Raw genomic sequence first — 25,402 nt, 5'->3', positions numbered from 1 at the left:
AAATGAGGAAATTGAAGCAATTTATTATAATCAGACTTCTCATGGGGATTTAGTTTAGAGAATTTCAATATATTTAAACCATAGATATTTTTTAAAAAATTTTTAAGATTCATTTGTAATTCTCATTCCAAATTATATAAGCAATAAAAAATCAATAATAATTAACTTAAGTGAGTTTTTAAATATATTATAGACAAATAATTTTCTTGTATCTTTTTATTTTAAGTTTCAGCAAGATGTTGTTTTGAGTGTTTAAGACTATATGCAATGATTTAATTAACTCAGAGGTAAAACTGTCTATATTTCTTTTTAATGTCTATCCATATTGTGTTTTGTTGTTCAGCCCAGTCTTCTGTTTCATATGAATTTTCAGAAATTTAAATTTTGATAGAAATCAAATTAGAACATTTTTAAAGAAATTAAATGGTAGACTTTCTTGTAAGAATTTAAAGATATCTGTAAAAATAGATTATACTATAAACAGAGATAAGGGAAAAACCACAAAAATTTGCAACACATAACAGAGAGAAATTGTTTATTATCTATAAATAAGTAAAAATCAAAAAGAAAAATGAACAACACATGAAGGCAATGACCAGGAAAGAAAGTAATGGCCAGGGAATATACAAAGATGATCTGACCTTCCTAGAAATCATAATAATTCACTTTAAAACCATTAGAGATTTTATTCCACAGCTGTTAGATTGACAAAAATATAAAAGATTACATATTGACAATGGGAGCATGTATAAAGACATACAAATTGATACCATGTCACACCAGCCAAAATGGATATCATTAATAAATCAACAAACAAGTGCTGGCAAGGATGTGAAGTAAAAGGAACCTTAGTGCCCTATTGTTGGGAATGTAGACTGGTGCAGCCACTGTGGAAAAAACGTATGGAATTTCCTCAAAAAATTAAAAATGGAACTTCTTTTTGACCCAGTGATTCAACTTCTGGGAATATACCCTAAGAATCTTGAAACAACAATTCAAAAGAACTTATGCACCCCTATGTTCATAGCAGTACTATTTACAATAGCCAACATTTGGAAACAACCTAACTACCCATCAGTTGATGAGTCAATTAAAAACTGGCACATGTACACAATGGAATACTATGCAGCAGATAAAAGAAAGGGATTCCTACCATTTGCAATGGCATGGATGGAACTGGAGACTATTATGCCAACTGAAATAAGGCAATCAATGAAAGGCAAATTCCATATGGTACCATTTATAAAATAATCTCATGAAGCAAATAAACAAATCAGCAAAATAGAATCAGAGGCATAGAATTATGGAGCAGACTAACAGCAGGAAAAGGGAAAAAGGAAGTGTAGGCACTGATTGAAAGGCAAGAGGATTGATCAAAGAATATATATGAAGGACCCATGGACATATACCATGGTGTGGGGATTGACTATGGAAGTGGGGGTGGGCTGAGTAGAGGGGGATGAAGTGGGAAAAATTGGGGGACATTTTTAATAGTATAAACAGTAAATCATTAATAAAAAATTAAAATAAAAAAGCCCAATCATTGTTAGTTTAAAATTTGGGTAAAAAGACATCAAATGTGAACATACTTACTGGAATCATAAGGCACATTTTAAAATAGGCCATTCCATAAAGAGTTAAGAATTCCTACATTCTCTCTTAGTTCCCAATTTTGGTGGGGGAAAGCCTGAAGTTTTCATCATTGGTTTCAACATACTTTTAGTTTGCATTTGTCACTTGGTAAATAAACCTATTTATCTCACTTAAACTATTATGTCAAGACATAAACTAAAACCTATAGTTGTTTTTTAGAGAAGCATTAATTTATTTCACATAGTTAGAAGTTAAAAATATACCTGGACTCTTGTTGATAAGGGGGAGAAATAAAGCACTCCCCTTGTATGAACTTTTTCTTTTTAATTGTGAAGGGAAGCCAGTGCTTTGTTTAATGTATTCAGGAACTCAGTGGATGTTGAAAATTCATCTTTACAATCTCACTGATAAATTTAGATAGTATTTCTAAAATATGTTTAATAGAAGGTGAATTACATAAAAGATTTTTAGTATAAGACAAGAAAATGAAGGAAGATGTTAGCAATTGCATGCAAAAAAGGTGTTACTGAACCAAAGTAGGATGTAGCTGCCACCCCAAAGCTTACCCTAGAAGCAGAGGCTGGTGATAAAGGAAAGAGGTTTTTATTTGAATGGTGAACAATCTGAAAGAATGGGGACCTTCCCATCTCCAAACTCTTGTCCTCCACAAAAAACAGACCAAATTCAGCTGTCTTCAGCAAGACCAAAACCAAAGGCAGTGTCCAGAATTCCTGCTCCACTTTAAAGTACTGTCCTTTAGGACCTGATGAAGCTGCTAAGTAATCATCCATGTACTGGGCTTGTTTCCAGCTTCTATCCAGCTTCTGGCTCCTTCCTGGAGGCTGTGTGTGGTGTCAGCACTACCAATGGCCATAGGGCTCCTAGGGGCACAGGGTCCCATGCCCCCAGGCTGGACAGTGTGCTAAGGCACTGGCAAGGGCTCCACCAAGTCAGCAAGAGAGAGAAAGCTTTAGGCCACTTGACTGCTAAGGTCACATAGCCCATACAAAGGACAAGCCAGTACACCGTGTGAGTGCAGGTACCAAGAAGTGAGTCACAAACAAGAGAGCAATTTTTTTGTTCCCCTGGGTTTATATTGGTTTTGGGTGTGGGATGTACCGGGTGCTTTCTCAGAAGGACCTATTAAGTTCCTAAAATTCTGTGCACTTTGGATGAGTCCACCTCCAACCAATCCCTTCTTTTCCTTTCCTAGACTGACAGGTCTCTTCAGTTTAGCACTTTCTCTGGTTGAAATTTTAGTTTCTATTGTGCATGTGTCTGAATTTTTCAGACTGGACTGCCAGTCTGGTACTAGATGTGGGTAGAAAGTCTTTTTCCCTCTTATCCAATTAGGTTTCTAGCCTTGTGTGCACTGAGTGCGAGAACTTTCTCCTGGGGACAGGGAAGCACGGGCTTGGTTATTCAGGCAACATGGCACCTCTGATGGACCGGGCTCTACCTCACCATAAATCTGGGCAGTTCACATATCTCCCAATGGCCCCTCTTGTTCCCCACTCTCAGTCCACTCACAGCAGCTGGTATCAGAGGCACAGGATGGAGGAAGTGTAACAAATGATACATTCTTTCAGAAATTAAAGAATGGACAAACACTTCTCCAAAGAGGACATACAGAGGGTCCATAGGCATATGAAAGAATGCTCAACATCACTAGCCTTAAGAGAGATGGAAATAAAAACCACAATGAGATACCACCTCACACCAGCAGAATGGCCATCATCACCAAATCAACAAACAACAAGTGCTGGCGAGGATGTGGAGAAACGGGAACCCTACTGCACTGTTGGTGGGAACACAGACTGGTGCAGCCTCTATGGTAAACAGTATGGAATTTCCTCAAAAAACTGATCCAGCGATTCCATTGCTAGGATTATACCCAAAGAATCCTGAAACACCCATTCAAAAGAACCTATGCACCCCTATGTTCATAGCAGCACTGTTTATAATAACCAAGTGCTGGAAACAACCTAAGTGCCCATCTGTAGATGAGTGGATTAAAAAAACTGGTACATTTAAACAATAAAATACTATGCAGCAAAAATAAAGAAGAAACTCCTATCATTTGCAATAACGTGGATGGAACTAGAGATAATTATGCTTAGCGAAATAAGCCAGGCAACAAAAGAAAAATACCATATGATATCATCTAATACAGGAATCTAATGAACAACACAAACAAATGAGCAAAATTGAACCAGAGGCATGTAAACAGTTACCAGAAGAGAGGAAGAGGGAGAGGCAGAGGGTAAGTAGGAGAAGGGTTTAGTCAAAAACTAGTATAAATAGCCCATGGGCATGGACAACGAGATGGAGATTGACTGTGGGAGAGGGGGTGGACTGGGTGGGGGGGATGAAGAAAAAAGTGGGACAACTGTAATAGAAAAACAATAAGTAAATAAAAAAAAGTTTTTAAATGAAAAAATGGACATACTATGAAATGCCAAGTGACTTGGAAAAGTCACTGAACCACTAAGGATTACATAGAAATATATATATATATATTCCTATACTTTATAATATAAATTATTCATTCAATGTAAATGTATGACCATTTTAGTTATTTATTCTCCCAAAATTATTCATTAAGTTGTCTCTCTGTTCCAGGCTAATTTTATGTAAGTTTTAAGATTTAAATAAATATATCTAAGGGTTTGATCCCTCTAGTCTCAGACATATGTTAATAATTGAGTGGTCTGGGATTGCTGGTCATACTTCAGGCTGTCATGCTGATAAGGCCTAGCTTCAAAAGCCTCCCAGATCACTGACTGCAGTATCACAATCTTATTTAATTCTAAGTCTCTTGTATTCCTAATAAAAAAAATAATAATTAAAAAATAATTTCTTGTTAAAGGCAGAATTCTGCAAATACTGTACAGCTGACATACTTTGCATAATTCCAAACTTATAAAATTGCCAAGGATATTGTTGAGGTACTTTTGTAGAAAACCAAACTGTCTTTCTCCCAAGGAGCAGTTTGTATACTTGATATTCAGAGGTCATAGTAGTGAGTGTTCTAAACAAGTAATCAGAGGATAGAATTAAAATATATTCGAATGATTCTGGACACAGCTAGAAAGTGCTGCACCCTTTTTAGAATATGTTATGTATATTTTATGTCAACTATTGGTGCTTCCTGAGGAGACCAAGGATAACCAGAGAATATAAGTTTAGACTCTCCTGAAGCCCATTCAGGGAAAACAACAATAACAGCAGCAACAAAAACAGCAAAACATAAAATAAAGTGGTTTGTACAATGCTCCTGAATCTACTTATCTAGCTCTATTGCTGCACAAATACTGACTTCTATTTTTAGGTACTGTGGGAAATAAGACAAGAAACAAGGTCTTCAGAGAGTCATTAGGACCATTAGAAAAATGCTTCTGGCAGCTCCTATCAAAACAGAAGGAATAAATAACCTTTGTCCCCGGGAGGAGGATTCACCCTGTTTCCGCAGCCCCATTTCCAGATGATGCATTACAGTCATTATATTCACCTCTGTAGGACACTGTGTACACAGAGTGTGAGCGCTTCACCTCAGAGTTCAGGGTATTCCCATATATATTTGGACCATTTGTCCTTGTCAGATCCTTCAAGGTGAAAGAATACACTTTAAGTATGAACCACTTCTAGGTATCACAACTATAGGGAAACAAAACATTTTGTCTTACTTTCCCTTGCCACAAGGTAAAAAGAAATACTGCAATGAAAAATAGAGTAAGTGATAAGATCCCTGAAAATAAATGTTACTTGTTTTATTTTTAAAATTACTATTTAATAGAGGCATCCCATAAAATCAAAAGACTCAAAATCAGTTATTTGCAGGAAGGTGTGCTTAATAATAAAGAAAGATGTGCTAGAGATTTGTATAAGAAAGATTAAAACAGATTTTCTGCCAATAGTAGCAAAAGCTAAAGGAATGTCATGCTTATTTCTTTATTGAAGTTAATATTGTCTGTGTGACTTAAGTGAGTTTATAAACGTTTGTTAACAAATGGATACTATTGGAAATTTTTCTTTGAGGAATTCCAGGAAATTATAGAAGAACAGAATATGGTTTTTGGATTGCATTTTACTACTTATGTATAAAATATAAAACATGTTCACATTTTAAGAATTCCTTACTGACTAAATTTTTTTGGTAAATATTTTTATTCAACCTCATAGTTGTCATTGAGGGGAACTGTGGTTATATTAACTTGGGTTTCTGTCTCAGAAGAGTAACTCTAAAGTAACATCTTAGAGGCATTACTACCAGATGTCTATTCTTACTAATCCTTTTTACTTTGTTTTTCATGACTTGTTGGGTAAATAATATTAACATAATGCATTTGCTGCTCTATATTGTCATTTAACTTGTCCATTTTCAATGAATGGTAGTGGTTTAAGTCAGTGACCAGCAGGAAACCAAAAGAATGCTAAGTGATTCAAAAAAGGATATTTAAGAAAGGGGTTTCAATACAAACACGTTTAGAAATGCTACAACTGAAAACAGTAGATAATGAAGCAATCAGGGATTAGCAAACACAGCAATCATTAGGACGGATGGAAGAACAAATAAGCAGGTAAGGTGACCAGAGCTCAAGATCTGTGGTCACTCAGCAGCAACCCAGGATACTTGATGGGAGGAGCTAGAACTAGGGATGAGAGAGTTACCTTTCAAGATGCTACAGATGCAGAGAAAGGGGTGGAACTAATCTCCAGTCTTTTGCCAGTGCCCCTTAGTGACAGAAGCATAGTTCACTGACAAATTGAATGGGAAAACCTAGTTTGTTTGAATCAGCCACTAGTGGAGAAGGGAGAAGGAAGACAAGTAGTTGTAAGAACAATCAGAAAAATGCCAGGCACAGTAGACAATTCTAAGACTCTTTGCTAAACTCATGGCAGATTAATTTAACAGCTAGCAGGAAAGCTTTACACTTCCAGGAAACTTTCTTAACTAAATTATGCAATAAGTATATATTTCAATAAATTCTGATTGTGAAGCAAAGGTGAATCTTACAAGTGAAAAACCAGAGGTGATTTGAGTGATTCTATGAAAAAAAAGACTTAAAGTCTGTCATCAAATTGATCAATATTAATAAAACACATGTGCACACATACATGCTAGCATACACATGTGCACACACAGCTATACTTCTCTATTTTGTCAATCTGCTCCTGCTTTAGATAGGACTTTTAAGAACAACACATATTTCTAAAATACCATTTGGATTTGTTACACTGAGGAACTTTTGCATTTCCATTAAAAAGTACAGTTACTTCTCTTTTGGAAGCATTCAACTTGGCAAGGTTAGCAGAAGGAATGTCTACATATGGGAAAAAATGGATTAAATATTTATAAGCTGCCTATCAGTCTAAGATTTTTTAAGTGAGAGTATATACAATATTGGTAATAGCTCTGTTCCAGAACATTAAATGTGTATACAGATAACAAAAAAAGTGTTTGTGATATGATTGGCAGTGTAAATTTAAGGAGGTGAATCACCACTCATTCTTGATTTGTAGGGATTTTAAGGTAAACCAAAAATATTGGATTCTTTTACTACTGAAATCTTTTTTGAAACATACATTTTCCCTTTTCCTTTATCTTGAACCTACCCAGTTTGAAGATGCTGTTTTTGTTTTGTGTGTGTTTGTGTGAGTGTGTGTGTGTGTGTGTGTGTGTGTGTGTGTGTGTGAGTTTTGTCAGAATATGGTCATTGTCCTTGTAGGCCACTATGAGATATTTGTTTCTTATGATATGGGTACTGGCTGCCATTAGCATTGTCATTGCTAATGCTGGAAATTCTACTCCTAATGTTTGTTTTCCTACAACCATTTATTAAGACATTTTAGGACAAAATTACTTCAGAATGCCTACTGAAGTAAGAGGCAAAATTTTTTAAATGAGAAAAAGCTCTTAAAATAACTCTAAACAGCTAACTCCGTCTTTGTTTGTTTTTTGCCACAAGAAAATACTAATTACAGAAGCTGATCTTTCTTAGTGTAGACTTGAAAATTAAGTAAGATTGGCTTAATTTTAATTAATCCAGCATTATCACTTAAAACATTCCACATATTTCACATATTTTTATAATCTTAAGATGATTTTTTATTTTCTCAGTGTATTTTCAGCCTATCATACAATTTACTTTCAATGTATACTTTATTTCATCAGTACTAAAAACATGAAAATAGAAATTGAAAATTATAACAAAACTGAATATAAGTATAAAATAGGTGTAAATAAAATATATTAAGGCTATATATTAGTTTATATAACATTAGATTCTTACATATATTATATTGAATATGGAACAATGGTTAAATAAAATATTACATTTTCATGCTTTTATTCTTCAAATTTAAAGTTAATATGAGGTCAGGTTACTTAACATTCCCTGTAAAAATTTCTTTTCAGAATTACATATCACAAATATTTTGTATCTCATATCTATTAACCAATGAATGTCACGTTGCTTATTTTATGCTTTTTCCTGACTTCTAGGAAGCTCAGAGCTAGATTTGAGATGTACTTGTGGTAAATATGTTTAGCTTATTTGTAGATGTAATGCCAGGATTCTTCTCTACATGGTGTATATTTTAATCATTATTTTAACATGTTTGGTATATATTTTAAGTATTTAAATTATTTTTGATGACATAGTACAGAAACAAAAAGTAATTATATAAGGTATATCAGCAGTGTCCTTAAGATTGTCAGTACTGAGCATTTCCTAAGAAGCACTCAAATAAAATTAATTAGTCCTCTAATAGCTTTCTTTCCAAGACCTATGACTTTGTATTGGGTGCTTCATCCATTGTAATTATTTGCACACCTCACTATGACAGCAGTGGTATTCTATCCACTTTGATTTAACAGAAGAAAGAACATAAGTTTTACTAATTTTTAAAAATATATACATTAACATTATAAAAAGAACAAATACACTGATATCTGGACTAATAACATTAATAATGTTTGTATTGTTTCTCTTTTCATGGAGATTGAAGTGTTTTCCTTCACTTCACATTAAAGACTATGATTGCACAAGTCAAATTAAAGGTGTCTTTTAGTGTCAAACCTGTCTAAAATGATGACGTTTGAATCTGCTGCCATTGTTGCCAAATCAGATTTGCATCCTTGTTTTAGAGTACCTTTCTTCTACAAAGTGTATAGCCTCAACCTAATCCATAACCTACCCTCTTCTTCAAATACCCTTAAACTAAGTTACCTGAAATAGTTCTCTACGTTCACAAAAGTTACACTTGCATTTTACTTTGAGAGTAAACATACTTACTTGGATGAAGAACCTGACATAATCTCTACTAACCAAGCTTGCTTTGGTTCTGATAGCACAACAGGAGGCTATTGTAAATGCTCCCACAACATTCCTGTTGCAAAATAATTAAGCTGAGATTGGTTTGAATTCTTTTGTAATTATTCCTCTCACCACACAGTTGGGCTTGAGAAGCTAATTACAACCATTTTCATGCCTATAATGCAGAAATGATCTCCCCACCATGTGCAGATTTGACAAGGTCTTTAGAAGAATGTTAGATGATGGTGCCTAGCTATATATATTACATCCCTTAATAATTATTGAATGTCTCTAATACACTATTTTTTTATAAAATAGTTTAATACTTTCTGCCTGATAAACAGAAGAGAAACAGGTGAAAATATTCAAACACTGGAGTTTCACAACAAAGATAATTAACATAAGGATAGCTATCTTTCTAAATTATCATAGGTGTTATTATTGGATGTATAACAATTAATTGTTTTGAAATTGCTGTATTTGGTCTACTTCATAACGCAGGAGAATTTATTTTAACAACTTTCTTCTCTGTATATTGGTGCATTAAAATTTACTGTAAGAATGTCTAGTTTCAGAAATGAGCATAAATTTCCCAATATACTCTGAAATTTCTATTGCAAAAATATAGATGATAATGAATAAAGAATAATTATAGTCATAAAACTACATTGTTTTCAGAATAGAAAAATAAGAGTTTTAATGTATTTTCTCTTAAAAAGACCAGCACATTATGATACACTAGTATGGCACTCTAATTAAAAAAATGTTTTTGGATTTTTATTTGGCATACTATACTTCTTTATAAGAATTTATACAACTTATGTAGATTGAAAATCAAATAGAATAGATTAAGCTTAAAATAGAGCTCACCAATTTATATAGTTGTAAATGGCAATATCGCTGCAGCAAAATTATCAAATTTTGAAGGCTGTCTTCCAAGCCTCTAGAAATTTCGTTTTCAATATAACATACTCCTCTCATAAAACTAGGGTTTAATAACATACTTAGTGCTTTTTCAGCACTCTTATTTTGTTTACTTTCTTCCTTTTTAACTGTGGAAATTCTATTTAACTTACAGTTTTATAAATCTATCAGAATTCTGCTTAGTTATAAATAATATGTCAACATGCTACTTCTTCCAAGGAAAAACATCAACTATTTAGATGTCTCTGGGAAATAAAATTTCCCAATTTAAACTTTGACCAGAGATATTAGGATTACTTTGAAGTTCTCATCATCTTAATTTAATTTTGTCCTAAATGAATATAGAGTACTGGGTCACCCCCATTCAAAATACAACACTTGTACTTTTTGAAGATTGTATTTAAGTCACATGTTAATTAACCCCTTCTCAGCTTCACTTTCAAAGTTGACTCACTAATCATTTTTCTTAAAGCCTGAGTGATATCTCAGCCCAAAAACCAATATCTCAGATTCACAAAGACTTAACAAATGAACCACATTTCTAATATAATTGTGATGATCAGCTGTCTGGAATACTTGGACAATGAACTGGTTTATATGTGTGTAAACTTTACTAAAACTGGAGTGATGCATCTGAAGAACAAAAGTTTACATGGACGGTTGCTGTTACATAGTAATAGAGGCAGAAGTCATAGTGATGACATTGTGGTAATAGAAGTAGCTCAAAAAAGAAGAAATTCAAAACATTTAGCAAGCTTTGCTCCATAGCATTTCTGAGATTGAGGCAAGTATCTGTCATCAAGTCCTTCTGCTTAGGAGCATGAATTGTGAGTAGAGTAGAGACAGTTCTGATTCCAAACATTGGTACTCCTTGGTTCTCTGCTCTACTTTTTGAGATCTTTACTTCCTAAACTATGACCTAAGTCATTCTTGCTTATCCTTAAGATAAAGTCCACCCAGAAGATTTTTTTTTTATATTTCTTCCAAACTAATGGCACTTTGACATTATAAAACTCTTAAGTATTTTGAAGACTTACTATGAATCTTACTCAGTTTTTAACCATTAGACAAAAGCTGTATGCACAACTAATTTCAAGGCACGCTGCTTTCTGGCTTGGACTGTGAGTCAAGCAACTGGGACCAAAATCCATGTGATTTTCAGAAGCACTTTAGATTAGAATGAATCTCTAAGAGACATTGCTTTAGATCTTTCTGATATATTAACAGAGAGCCTTACAGGATGTAATCTTCACCCTCAATTTCATTGCTGCCCTAAACAATTTCTTACTTTAAGAACATTTTGCCAGCATAATCTTTACTCTCAAATTCTTTGCTGTCCTTAAGCAATTTCTTACTTTGAGAACATTGTGCCAACTAGCAAAGTTAAAAGGATAAATTGTTTTATTTTCTAACCAACTAAGTCCTTAGGTAGAAATAATTCTCTAAATTTTCCTTGAAATTGAACAGTTCCTTATTCAATACATTTTTTTTCTCCCATGTTTTAAAAGAAGCATTTAGCACTTTCTACATTCTACCTGGATATCTCCATAGCCATTTCCACAAGTTCATGGAGTATAATTTCAAATTGACAGTAGTGCTACCAAATAGCCTGCCACTTTATAACACATGTTACCTTTTCCGTGTTCAATAAATTCATCACTGCTTTTTAAAGCTTCCAGCCAGAGTGCTCTTGCAGGTTTCAGGCTTATTTTGCCTTCTAGTCTAAAACAAATATCAAATATTTTAGGTTTGGTACAATTTTTAAGGGAAGATAAAATTATAATGTAGCAATAGATAACTGAAACACCTCTTCATCCTGTGGCTTTCATCCACACACCAACTTCATGAGCACACAGCCTGTAGCAAAGAATAAGTATATATTTTTGTTGTAGAAAGAGTACCATTTTTCTTAAATTCTCTAACCAGTAATTTAATTTTTGCTAGAAACTCTTTAGCCTCTGGCTAATACTGACTTGTGAATGCTTTCTATTACTTTCAGAAGCAATCTTAATTTTTTTCTTCAAAATCTCTCTGAAATCATAGTTCATAGATAAATGTAAAATAAAATACATATAAGCACACAAAGAATGTTTTTAGACTATGAACAATTGAAAACAGTATATCTATAAATTTTCATACATATATTATCATTCTATTTGATTGTAGCTTAGGTTATTATTTGGAAATAAAGTATGTTTCATTGCTTATTCAAATCAGGATTCTTTTATATGTTGAACTTATTCTATATCAAAGCAGTAGATGAGGTCTGCCATTACTTGAGAGTTTCCCTTGTTAACACAGTTCACTTTGGGAATCTGCCTAACTACAGATTTCCACCCTTACCCCAGTTTCTGAAACTATTCTGTAATTTCATTAATCCATGAAACATTTTATCCTAGCCTAAAAGAAAAACATCATGACATTAATTTTTCCCTTATCATGACTAGATATCACAACTGATTATTTCAAACATTATTCCTCCAATTCTCTAATTTCTTCTTCTCTTTCCATTTTTTTTTTTTGTAATGGAGTTTGAAGAAATCCCAAATTATAATTTAAATATTTACATTTTTAAGACTTTAAAAAATATTCAATATATCACAGTAAAATGAGAGCTATATCTTAATGTTATTTCTCCCCTTTAGCTCTTCCAATTTTTCTATCACTTTAATTGTAAATTAAATAGGTTATAATTCAATCTCTAGTTGATATTCAACCAATATTTCTAGTCTCTAGCTAAGGACCTGTATTTTTCATGCAATGTCAAACCCAGTAAGAAAAAAAAAAGAATGAAAATTTTTTCTTAGAAAATGGTGGATCGCCTTTATTTGACAGTCTCTTCAAAAGCAGCTCTATTAATGCAGTCATCCAGCTTCCAACACTTGGAATCCTCTTTGAATTTAAAACCTAACTCCTTCTAATATTGACCCCCCATGAATTTAAAGTTTGTCAAATCTTTAAAAAAAAATTGTTAGTTTTTATTAAATAACAAATATTATAATTACCATTATCATTGTCATTGAATTAGGATAAGCTCATAATAAAAATATGCATAGAGAATAGAAAATATAATACATAAAAGATATGTCCCCCTTCAAGCATACTATATTGTAATAATTATTGATGACTCTTGCCAGTATACTCTTTTATAATATTTGTACATATATACAAGTATATGTGTTTATATATTTATATTATACATGCATATGTACAATCATATATATTTATTTATAAAAATATAAATTTACTGTAATAACATTGTACATAACATGTGGTATTCATAGTTTAGTTTTGGTGAATTTATCAAAATTGGTATGGCATAATTTAATCCTTAATTGATTAATATCTCAATATTTATAGTTTTTCTTATACCCAGTGATCAACCAAGATCTCCATAGAGACATATTTGTGAACCTATTTATTTCCTTACACTAAAATCCTAGAAGATAACTGCTAGTGTATACATTTAAAAGTGAATTAATAACACCAACCAGTTTTCTGAACAGGTGGAATCACTTAACACTGTCAAAACAATGCTTAAGAGTACTTGTGTCTACACAACCTTCCAATGTTGTCTAAAATTCAAATCTTCAACTCTTGACAATCTAATAGGATAAGAAAAATGGAGCTTTAATTCAATTTGCCTTTCTTTATGGAGCAAGTTGAGAATCTTTTCACATAGCTGTTATCCGTGAATATTTCTTTTGCTGTGAACCACATGTTATGGTTTCAGTTCAAATTTTTTCAATTACATTTTAGGCTGTTTTTACTGATTCATAAAGTTTATTATATATTAAAGCAATTAGCTCTTTTTACAAGTAATGACAAGATAGTATAACTTTGTTTATGATCTATTATCTATTTTCTTCTTTATAAGTTCATAATTCTATGATAATTATGAAGTACATAATTGTCATTTTATTTTGCTTTGGAAAGGTTTAACAATCATTCTTAACACTTAAATCTTGATTAAATTTGAATATATTTTAATATAAGAAATTAGGTGAAGAATGTTTTATTTTTCTGACAAACTTGATAGGCAAATAAACCAAGACCATTTTTTGAATGATACATCACTGTACTAATTTAAAATCCTTTATATCAGGTTTTTCTATAGATGCAGTCTGCCTTTTCTTATTGTTCTAACTACATTTATTGCATTACTAATTTTTTTTACTATTCTTAAATGTATTTTAATTTTAATTTTCTAAATAGCCTGTTTATGTTTTTTAATTTCCCAAGTGAATCTTTGAGACTTTTTCTATGTGTCCTCCCTTCTTATTGTTTACCCTCAAACTATGGCTGATATTTTAATTCTTGTTGCATTGAGTTTATGGACTAAATAACATATTTAAATCATAAGGACTTCATTTCCAACATTGATAGATATATGACTTTCTATATATTTCCTATATATTTGAATCTCTCTTTCTTGAGACAAAATATATGAGGTCTGTCCAGAAGGTATCTAGCCATGTAATATGAAAAATGGTGACATTTATTGAAGGAGATACAAGAAACATTGTATATAAGATAAAGGGAACTCAGTCCCCTTAGGAAACATGGTTCTCTAGATCGCCAGTAGCTGCTCCATCATATTTTCCTGAATCTCACTGATGGTCTGAAATCTCACCCATTTCAAACATGATTTTAGTTTTGGGGAAGCTAGAAGTTGCAGGTTGCCAAATCTGGGCTTTGGGATCTCTGAGTCATTTGATGTTTCACAAAAAAATTTTGCATGAGATGTGATGCATGAGCAGGTGCATTGTCATGATGAAGCTGCCAATCACCATCTGCCCACAGTTACCCATAGCTAAAGCCTTTTGAATCATCCAAATAGTTTTGTGGCGAAATATGCAAGCTTAATGCAACATTTGATGCTGATTAATTGCTCTACTCACTCAGTCACTTTGAATGTAATGGTCACACAGTACACATGCTCACTCAACTGCATCTATTGCTCCCACTAACTAGTACAGTGAAGTTGTCATTGTTCATGCATGAGCATTCCAGTCCACTCTCCTTGGCTGCCAGGTGGCATCGATGTCATGCAAACAGTTCTCATTATATTATCAATGGCTGGAATTTTTCTAGACACACTTCAATGTATACACACAAAGACACACATATGTGTATATACAAATATAGATATAGATATATAGATCCTCTTGTTCTGTAAAAAAACTAATTTTCTAAAATGACTTTTTTTGACTCACTAAGGTGTATATACTTATTCTTCTTTTTCTTCCAGCAAACACATACAGATATTTATACATTTTTATATGTTACTACACTTTCTTATTTAAGTTACATATGTGTGCTTCTTTTTTATTGAATCTTTTCTAATGTTCTTTAATGAAATATTTGCATTAGAGCTATGTTTACTGTATATTTTAGCAGCTATAACATATTACATTATTATTAAAGTGGGGTTCTTCAATATTTAATGCTGAATAAATTGAGGTAATTGTGCATTAAAATACAAGGCAGGATTATAGTCAAAATCTAACTTATTGCCTCTCTTTGAATTCTTTATCTTTTCATCAATAAGCTTGCTAATCTTCATAGAAAAAGGCTATGTTGCCCTACCGATAACAGAACACTTTGTTTTCTCAAGCATCTCCTTTCTGGCAGCTGTTTCTCTTTTCTCCTTTTCTCCTCCTTCCCTTCTCTTCATGGTAGTTTGACTTAATAGAGAATTGCCATACAGAACAGATAATTGATCTCTATTACCATCACTAATGTGAACCAAGCATTATTTGTTTAGTGCACTTACTTTGTAATCCAGAAAAATTGTTTCAAATGTCATTTTTTCCTATTACTAGTATTTCTCTAAGTCAAACCTACACAAATTTCCTTATTTTTTAAATTTTTGAGCTTGTTTCTGTAAGAATAAATATTGATTTTTATATTTATAAATCTGTTTGTTTCATTTTTCTCTTATTTTGTTCTTTAGATTTTTCATATAAGTGAAATATGATATTTTTCTTTTTCTGACTTATTTCACTTAGCACAATACCTTCTAAATTCATCCACACTGTCATAAATGGTAAGATTTTATTATTTTTAAAGGTAAAGTAATATTTAATTATTTCACTTTATGTTTGTACCACAATATTTTTTATCCAGAGGGGAATGAGGTTAGGGGGGCACTGGGTGAAAAAATGTGAAAGAACTAAGAAATACAAATTGGTAGTTACAAAACAGTCATGGAGATTTAAAGTATAACATGGGGAATAAAGTGTATATTGTAATAACTAAATATGGTGTCAGGTGAGTTTTTGAAATATCAGGTGGCTATTTTTGTGAGTTTATGATTGACAATTATGCTGAAACTAATATAAAATAATATTGAATATCAACTGCATTTGAAAAAATTACTATTCATTGATTTTTAAATTGTTTTATTAGTTAAAATAGTTCTCTCTCAATTGAGCTATAATTTATCTTATATAATTTGTGTGCAAAATATAGTATTTGTTTAATTTCTTGAGATGGATATCTACATCGTTTATTTTTCTCTATAATAATGAAGCATATATGGTCACATTTTTCCAAAGTGAAATTTTAGAAGCATTCTAAACATTTTATGATGAAGTTATTTCATTATTTTCTACATAGTTGGTTATTCAACTCTATTTTGTTTCAGAGGTTAAGAATACTTCTTTATTTCAAGTAGCTAGCTTGACTTTTTAAGCCTTATCCATTCTGCATTCCCTTTCATTGTGCTCCGGGTAATGATGGCCACAAAAGCAAATATTGTCAACCCTGGTACCAGGTCCAGCTGCAAAGACATGCAACTTAGGCAGTTGCAAAGACCTCTGACTCAGAAAGACCTCATGTTTGTTTAATGCTCAACTGTTACTATTTTAAAATCCTTAATTTTGAATATGAGGTCTTGACTTTTCATTTGAGGGGCTTACTACCTTAAATTTTAATTAGAGCTCTGCTAGTCTGGTTAAATCCCTCTTGTTTTCTGAACCAAGTGATTTTGTTCCATCTACTGAAGGAGTGTTGTAGTGCCAGCAGCCAGGTCCTCTCTCTGTGTTGTCTCCTTTCAAGCAAACATCTGTGCATCCCATAATCCCGATATAAAACAACTACAATTAACTGGCATAAGCTATCAAAGAAACATTCTAAAACCTTTTTTCTTCCTTGATTTTTATTAAACTCAAATATTCAAACTCTCATATAGCAGTTGTTCTACAGTGACAGTTATGCTAATTACATTGTTTCTGAAATCTTTTAATTTCCATGTGCTAATTAATGTATAAATGTTGCTGAGGCTTTGGTGTAATCTAACTGATTTCCCATTTAATCTTTAAGGTCTGCCAGCTGTCAGTCCACATATAGTTATTAGTGATTGGGCACAATTGTTTATATATATTGATTATATTATATATTAGTTTACCTAATAAATCATTTTAGTTTAAAAGTCACTTTTGTCAGAAACCTCTGGGGGATAAGTAAGGGAAGGGTTTAGTCAAAGAACCTGCATAAAAGACTCATGGACACGGACAACGGGGAGGGATATGATTGCGGGAGAGGGGGTGGGATGGGTGGGGGAGAGAAATTAGGGGAAAAGGGGACAACTGTAACTGAAAAACCAAAAAAAAAAAAATTTAAATAAAAATGTGAAGGTTAGTTAAAAAAAAAAAAAGAAACCTCTGACTGGCCTCATAGAACCATTTAGATTAAAAAAATGTAATGCTGGAAATATACCATATCCACCAATTTAGTATAAAGATAAATGACTGCAATCTCTGCATTTGTATTTGTTCCTTCTAAAAAAATTATTTGCTTTTTAAAAAATTTATGTAGCAAAATAACAAAAAAAAAATTAGAAATATATTCTAAGTGTCTACTATTTAGGTTATCAACAAACCTTTAAAGTAGGGGAAGCAATACATGGCAAGGAGATCTCAAAATTGCAAGTTACGTAGTAACTAATCTTTGAATTACTTGGTAATATCAAGTATAATTATCAAGTAATTTGTAGTAACATGTAATTCCCTTGTAATTATAGAGCTATTAAAGATGTCCTACAAAATAGGATGCTAGTACAGCCTTATCAATCTAGAATCATTGCCTTCTTTTAACATTCATTGACTGCAATGCTCATGAATGAAACATCTGACTTCTAAATGAAAAGCTCCAGATGCATTATGCACAATAGCCATTCTTTCAATAAAAAGTATGGCTTATTCTCATCATATGTAAAAAGAGATTCCTCCCACCATTTACTATGAAAACATCCTTAATTGCTATTTTGCATGTATAATTATTGTATAAAAATGACATAAATATACAAAAATGGTTTACAATTTTTATATTTAGTCTTACCTTTCTTAAATCTCTCCTTTGGATACACTCTTACAATTCACTCATATCAAAGAATATTTGGAAGTAAATGATCTAGTATATCTTGGCAAAAATCTGCAGATAAGTGAATTTATTACCAGTAAGCGCTTTCAACAGATGTGACCATAATGTAATATGAAATAAAACTAAAAATTATATGATTTTAATTAAAAAAAAACTAGACATAAGGCTTCTGTCTGTAAGATTTATTTTTTGTGTGCATGTTACCTTTTCAATGAGATCATAGCCTATCATAGTTTCTGGCATTTTGTGAGAGACACAGCTCTATCTCCTCACTTCATAAGGCCCTACCTCTCATCCTTCATTTCCATGTCTTGGCATTAAAGCTAAGAATTGTGTTTCCTGAAACTAGAAGCCACCAGTACTACCCAGAACTATTATAATATCATCTCATGCACTCTACAGTCTAATTTTCAGTTCTTTCTTCTTTGGCAAATAGGGACTTTATTTTCTTGTGACCTCAGCAATATATTTCAAAGGGATTCAGGTCATTGAATGTGCCACATTGTCAAAAATAGAAGTCTCTGTATTAATCTTCTACATTTTAATTTTATATATATATATATATATATATTATTTTTTTAAAGTACACGGATTATTTATTTTTAAATCTTCAAATCTAGTTCGTTCCTTGAACAGTAATCATTAAGTAACCAGACTTTTTTTAAATTCTGCTCAGATATTCATTATTTGACCCTGATATAGAACATCTGATAAAAGTTTCTTTCTAATAATTAAATTTAGAATCTCTGCTAGAGTTTTGATGAACTAATTCTGAAAGTAAACATGTAAGAACTGTTATTTATATTGAAGTTGAAGAACAAGTAATCAATGATGCTTTCAGTAGTCTTTAATTAAAGCGTAGTGACTTAAGCAGTTCATTGGTAATCTTCATTTAAGAGTAATAGTAGGTTCTTTGAGCTATGTGATACTATTTTTTTCAATGAGTGTCTGTCTTTTAAAATTTTTGTATTTCTAAAATTTCAGTTCATATAAAGTATGATCAGTGAAGTAAACTACAAGACCTGACATTTTTCATAGTAAATAAATTCACAGGCATGAAACTTATGAAGCACATACAACATTTTGAAAGCTAAGTTATTTGTCCCTTCTGTTCCACAAGATTAAGAAGAAGGAGTACCAATGGATTGTTTAGTGGCACAGGTCAGTTAAAATGCTAGATATTGTATATAGCCTTCTAGCTCTCATTCATTTTTTTCTACCATATTAAGTTGTTTTTAATCATCAGCTTTATTATTTAATTATTTATTTAATTTTTTTCTACCATCATTTATCCCCCTTATACTTTATACCACTTCTCTCCACAATCACCACACTGTTGTCTGTGTCCATGAGTTAGTTTTTATTGCTACACACTTTCAGTTATAAAATAAATAATGGGGATGTAATGTACAACATGATTATTGTAGTTAATAATGCTTCATTGCATATTTTAAAATTGCTAAGATTAAATCTTAAAAGTTCTCATTATAAGAAAAAAATTATAACTTTGCAAGTTGACAGATGTTAATTAATTGTGGTGATCATTTCATAATGTACACAAATATTTAATTATTATTTTGTACACCTTGAACTAATTTAATGTTATGTATCAATTTAATATGGAAAAAGGTAAATAAAAATTTTCTAATTCTAAAAAAATGAGGTTAGCTTTTATTTATTTTATTTAAAGTTAGATTTAAGATTATGCCAGAAGATTTAGGAATAGAGGGATAGAAACAGTCTGGGATAATATATCAGCCAACATCAAATAAAACACTGTCCTGGCCATGATCTATGCTTTTCTATATTGCTAAATATTTAGAATTCATTAAAATTAATTACAGACAGAGAAGTGTCAAAATTTATTTACCTTCTCATTTTTCAGAAGAGCAAGATTATATGCATCCAATGTACAAAGTCAAATCAGATATCCCAATTATATTTTTAGAAAAGATGCACTTAGGGATATAAGAATGATGGAAAGAAAAAGGACTCAAAGTTTTGAAAGGCAAAATGTTAAGTGTTCGGCCCTCATTGCTTAATATTTTTTTTCACTTACATTAAAAATGACAAATTAAGACAAGAAAGAGAAATAAAAGGCATCAAAATTGGAAAAGAGAAAGTAAAACTGTCATTATTTGCAGATGACATGATAGTGTACACAGAAAACCCTATAGACTCCACAAAAAAACTACTCAAACTAATAAGTGAATTCAGCAAAAATACCAGGGTACTAAGTCAATATTCAGAAATCGAAGGCATTTCTGTACACCAACAATAAAATCTCAGAGATAGAAACTGAAAGAAAAATCCCGTTTACCATAGCAACAAGAAAAATAAAGTACCTAGGAATAAACTTAACCAAGAGGTAAAAGACCTGTACTCAGAAAACTACATAACACTGAAGAAAGAAATTAAGGAAGATACAAATAAATGGAAGACTATACCATGCTCATGGATGGGAAGAAGCAACATCATTAAAATGTCCATATTACCTGAAGCAATTTATAGATTCAATGCAATCCCTATTAAAATACCAGCAACATATTTCACAGACCTAGAACAAATACTCCAAAAATTTATATGGAACCAAAAAAGAGCCCAAATAGCCACAGCAATTTTGAGGAAGAACACAGTAAGAGGAATCACAATACCTGATATCAAACTATACTACAAGGTCACGGTAATCAAAACAGTCTGGTACTGGCATGAGAACAGACATATAGATCAACGGAACAGAATAGAGAGCCCAGAAATAAACCCAGGTCTATATGGTCAATTAATATTTTACAAAGGGGGAAGGAACATCAAATGGAGTGAGAAGAGCCTCTTCAACAAATGGTGTTGGGAGTACTAGACAGGGACATGCAAAAAAATGAAACTAGACCACCAACTTACACCATACACCAGAATAAACTCAAAATGGATCAAAGATTTAAATGTAAGCTGTGACACCATAAAAGTCCTAGAGGAAAACATAGGCAGGAAAATTTCAGATATCCCACGTAGCAACATTTTCACTGATATATCTCCTAAGGCAAGAAAAATAAAGGAAAGAATAAACAAATGGGACTACATCAAACTAAAAAGTTTCTGCTCGGCTAAAGAAAACATCAGCAAGATGAAAAGGAAACCAAGCATATGGGAAAATATATTTGCCAATGATATCTCAGACAAGGGATTGATCTCCAAAATATATAAAGAACTCATATGACTCAACACCAAGAAGACAGACAATCCAATTAAAAAATGGTCAAAGGACCTGAACAAACACTTCTCCAAAGAGGACATACAGAGGGTCCATAGACATATGAAAGAATGCTCAGCATCACTAGCCATCAGAGAGATGCAAATAAAAACCACAATGAGATACCACCTCACGCCAGTCAGAATGGCCATCATCAACAAATCAACAAACAACTTGTGCTGGAGAGGATGTGAAGAAATGGGAACCTTGGTGCATTGCTGGTGGGAATGCAGACTGGTGCAGCCCCTAAGGAAAACAGTTTGGAATTTCCTCAAAAAACTAAAAATATAACTGCCTTTTAAACCAGCAATTAAATTGCTAAGATTATATCTGAAAAATCCTGAAACACCAATTCAAAAGAACCTATGCACCCCAATGTTCATAGTAGCACTATTTACAATAGCCAAGTGCTGGAAACAACCTAAGTGCCCATATGTAGATGACTGGATCAAAAACTCTGGTACATTTACACAATGGAGTACTATGTAGCAGAAAGAAAGAAGAAACTTCTACCATTTGCAACAACATGGATGGAACTAGAGAGAATTATGCTTAGCGAAATAAGCCAGGAAACAAAAGAAAATTACCTTATGCTGTCACCTATTACATGAAACTAATGAAAAACACAAACAAATGAGCAAAATTGAACCAGAGGTATGTAAACAAGGAGTAGACTAACAGTAACAAAGGGGGAAGACAGGAGGGAGAGAAGGGGGTAAGAAGGGGAAGGGTCTAGTCAAAGAACATGTATAAATGACCCACGGACATGGACAACTGAGTGGGGACTGAATGTGGGGGAAGGGAGGGACAGGGTGCAGGGAAGCAAGAGAGAAAAAAAGTGGGACAACTGTAATGGAAAAACAAACAAAAAATTTTTTCGTGGGGGAAAAATGAAAATATGAGGAATGGAAATGCCAGTTCAGTGAATATTAGGACAAGGATTTTCCTTTACATTGTATATTTTTCTCCCTATCTGATCCCTTCAGAGTTTGGCATTCTAAAGAAGTAAGTAATGACATAAGTTTCTTTGCATAAAATTAATAAGACCAGTTGTTAATAGAGGGTTTTTTTGTTTTTGTTTTTGTTTTTGTTTTTAACTAAGACTTTGACCAGAATGTCATGCCTAAAGGAGACATGCTTGGGCTTTGGTTGTTACCAAAAAGTCCTGAGGAACTGGGAATGACTTTCGAAGGCAATAAAAGCCCACAAGATAAAAGGCCTTGTACCGTGGTTGGTTGTTCGATTCACAGCAATATTTCCAGGAAAGAAATGAAGGTTGTTTTTCTGAAAGATGGCTAGAAGGGACCTTAAGGCACAATGGAAAACCTGAAGGACTTGGAAAAGACACGTGTATACAGGCAAGGCTGAATGCCAGGTATGTGGCTCAGCTTCTGTGTCCTGAAGGGCAGACTGAAGTTCACCCTAAATGTTCCTTGCATAAGTTCCAGCAAAGCAGAACTAAAGATCATAAGTGATCATTTGCTGCTCTTATTGTGTTTATGCAAATGAACAGGATAAATTAAAACTGGACTTAATGTAGTCCCTTTAATGACAAGGAGGGTAATCTTAGGGAGAAAAATTATTATTCAAGGAAAGTCACAATGATCAGTGGTAGACTATAAAGTAGTGCAGCTAACTGTCTTTAAAGTTTCTTTTCATTTAAAATACGTTTTCACTTGAAAGTTAAACTATGTCTGTGGTATCATCAAAGATATTTAATTTACAGGGAAGAAGAATGTCAAATGCCTTGCAACTGGATGTCTTTCCAATAAGACAGTCTTACAGATTTAGAGACTTGTTTGTGGGTTAGGTTACATAAATTAACATGTGTTTTCTGTTTTCAAAGGGCATAAGCCTATGATCTCATCAATTGAGTGATTGTCTGTACATATAGGCCTCACTTAATCCTGTCTGCATTGCTGCCTCCTGAGACTCAATGATTTGGCTGAACTAAGTGTCTGGTTGGTGAAGAATGGAGTGCTCTGTGGGCTTCACTTTAAAACTGGTTTCTCTTTTCTACCCTAATGGCTTGGATCGAAAGGGCCCAGAGGTCTGAGAGGGCGGAAACCTAAAATATTTCCCTCAGCCCAAACTAAGTATAATGGGCAAAACGGTTTTGGACAGGTGAGATGTGCCTGGGACACCTTCCTCCACAGAAGCCCTTTCTTTTTTCCCTAATGTGGGACATTGAAAAATTAATCCCTGCCTTTTGTCATCTAGTGGTTATGGATTGAATGATGTCTTTTAACCCTTTTGCCAAATCTGTTGACCCCAGAATACAACAAGGATGCCAGATTGTTAAACCAAGCACACCGTTGTCTGGGGACAGCCAACTTACCTGGAGTCTGCATGATCCTTCCTCATATGGGAAGGCCACCCTCCCCCCAACACCCGCACTCTAATTACGGATTTCTGGACCCAAGGATAGGTAGGATGATGACCATGTCCAGCTTGAAGCAGCTAGTGGAGCTTGAGACCTTCGCCCACTGTCCTTTATAAGATTATAAAGGTTCTTAATATCTTGGAGGGAGGGATTGTTATATTTTATTATTAAAATAATTAATTAATCATTTATTTATTTAAAAAAAGAAGAAGAATATATGAAAGGGTGAAGCGGGAGAGCTTGTATGTACAAACCATGGGCATGGATTTGGGGGTGGATTGCTTGGGGAGGGGGGATGCTGGGTGGAGGGTAGCAAAGGGGGAAAAATTGGAACTATTGTAACAATATAATCAATAAAATATACTTAAAAATAAAAAAAATGACAAATTATTTCATGTGATATATTTTAAAATAATTGTTTAAATATATCCACAGATAATTAATACTTTACTTAATTTTTATCATAGTTTATACATTTTCACCTAAAGTTGATATACAGTTAATTTTAAATTTTTCAAATTATCAGATTTTTACATAGAGGGTGTGTTACATTGAAAATAAAAATGCCTAGGTTCTAGGTCTAGTTCTGAAACTAAGTATGCTTGGGAACATTGAGAAGCTATTTAGCAGTCTTTTGTTGTTGTTCTGCAAAACTCCCATGCTCACCCCATGCCATTTGAAAAATGATAAAATTGGACTAAATGACCTATAAGGTCCCAAGTCTAATGTGCTATGATTTTAATGCATGTGCATGTAATATATTTCTATACAGCTAAGATATATTGGTATTCAGTGTGTTGCATGGTTCCTAGTTTTTATTTATAAGACAGATTCAGGGTAATGTACTGTGGCAAGAAATACATAATAAATACATGGATGAATAATGCAGAGTCCTTGATCCTTAACCCTTGTCAGCATCTCTCATTAATTGAGTGGCTAATTTTGAAATAAGCAAGAAATACAGTATATGGTTCTTTCTGTTTAAATTTTAAATGAAGAGACCCCTACTGGGAACTTAAAATATAACAATTTATTATTTGAAGCAAAGTATTCTGTCCATAGCCTTTAAATATTGCCCTTTTATTTTATCCTACATTCATGTAGGAGACATTCTAGAACATATTTGTGCCCCATTCTAATCCAGAGCTTTTCCACCTATTTCTACCAATCACATAACCCATAAACAGAACAAAAGAGAATGTGAAGCACATGAGTGTTCTCCCTAAGTGAAATAAGAAAGAAAATAAAACAAACTAATATAAATGATACAGCCTCTGAGGTTTAATAGTTAAGAAACAAGCACTTTTCTTTGACTTTGGAAAAAAAGTTTAATTAGTAGAAAACACTGACAAGTGCTTTAATACTGACTGTTTACAGATTATGCAATTTAGTTTTTCAGTTTAGGCAGACTATGAAATTTAATTCTTATCTGAGCCTCAAGAGTTATGGCTTCATCTTTTATCTCTCTCTTTCCTCTACTCAAGTATAACCTACAAAGGAAAGCCACATCAAATCATAGAGAAAGTATTCACTTTGTATCCCAAGACGATA

The sequence above is a fragment of the Furipterus horrens genome, unplaced genomic scaffold, assembly GCF_987537825.1.
Source record: "Furipterus horrens unplaced genomic scaffold, mFurHor1.1.pri manual_scaffold_2, whole genome shotgun sequence".
NCBI lineage: Eukaryota > Metazoa > Chordata > Mammalia > Chiroptera > Furipteridae > Furipterus > Furipterus horrens.
This window is presented reverse-complemented; position numbering follows the sequence as displayed.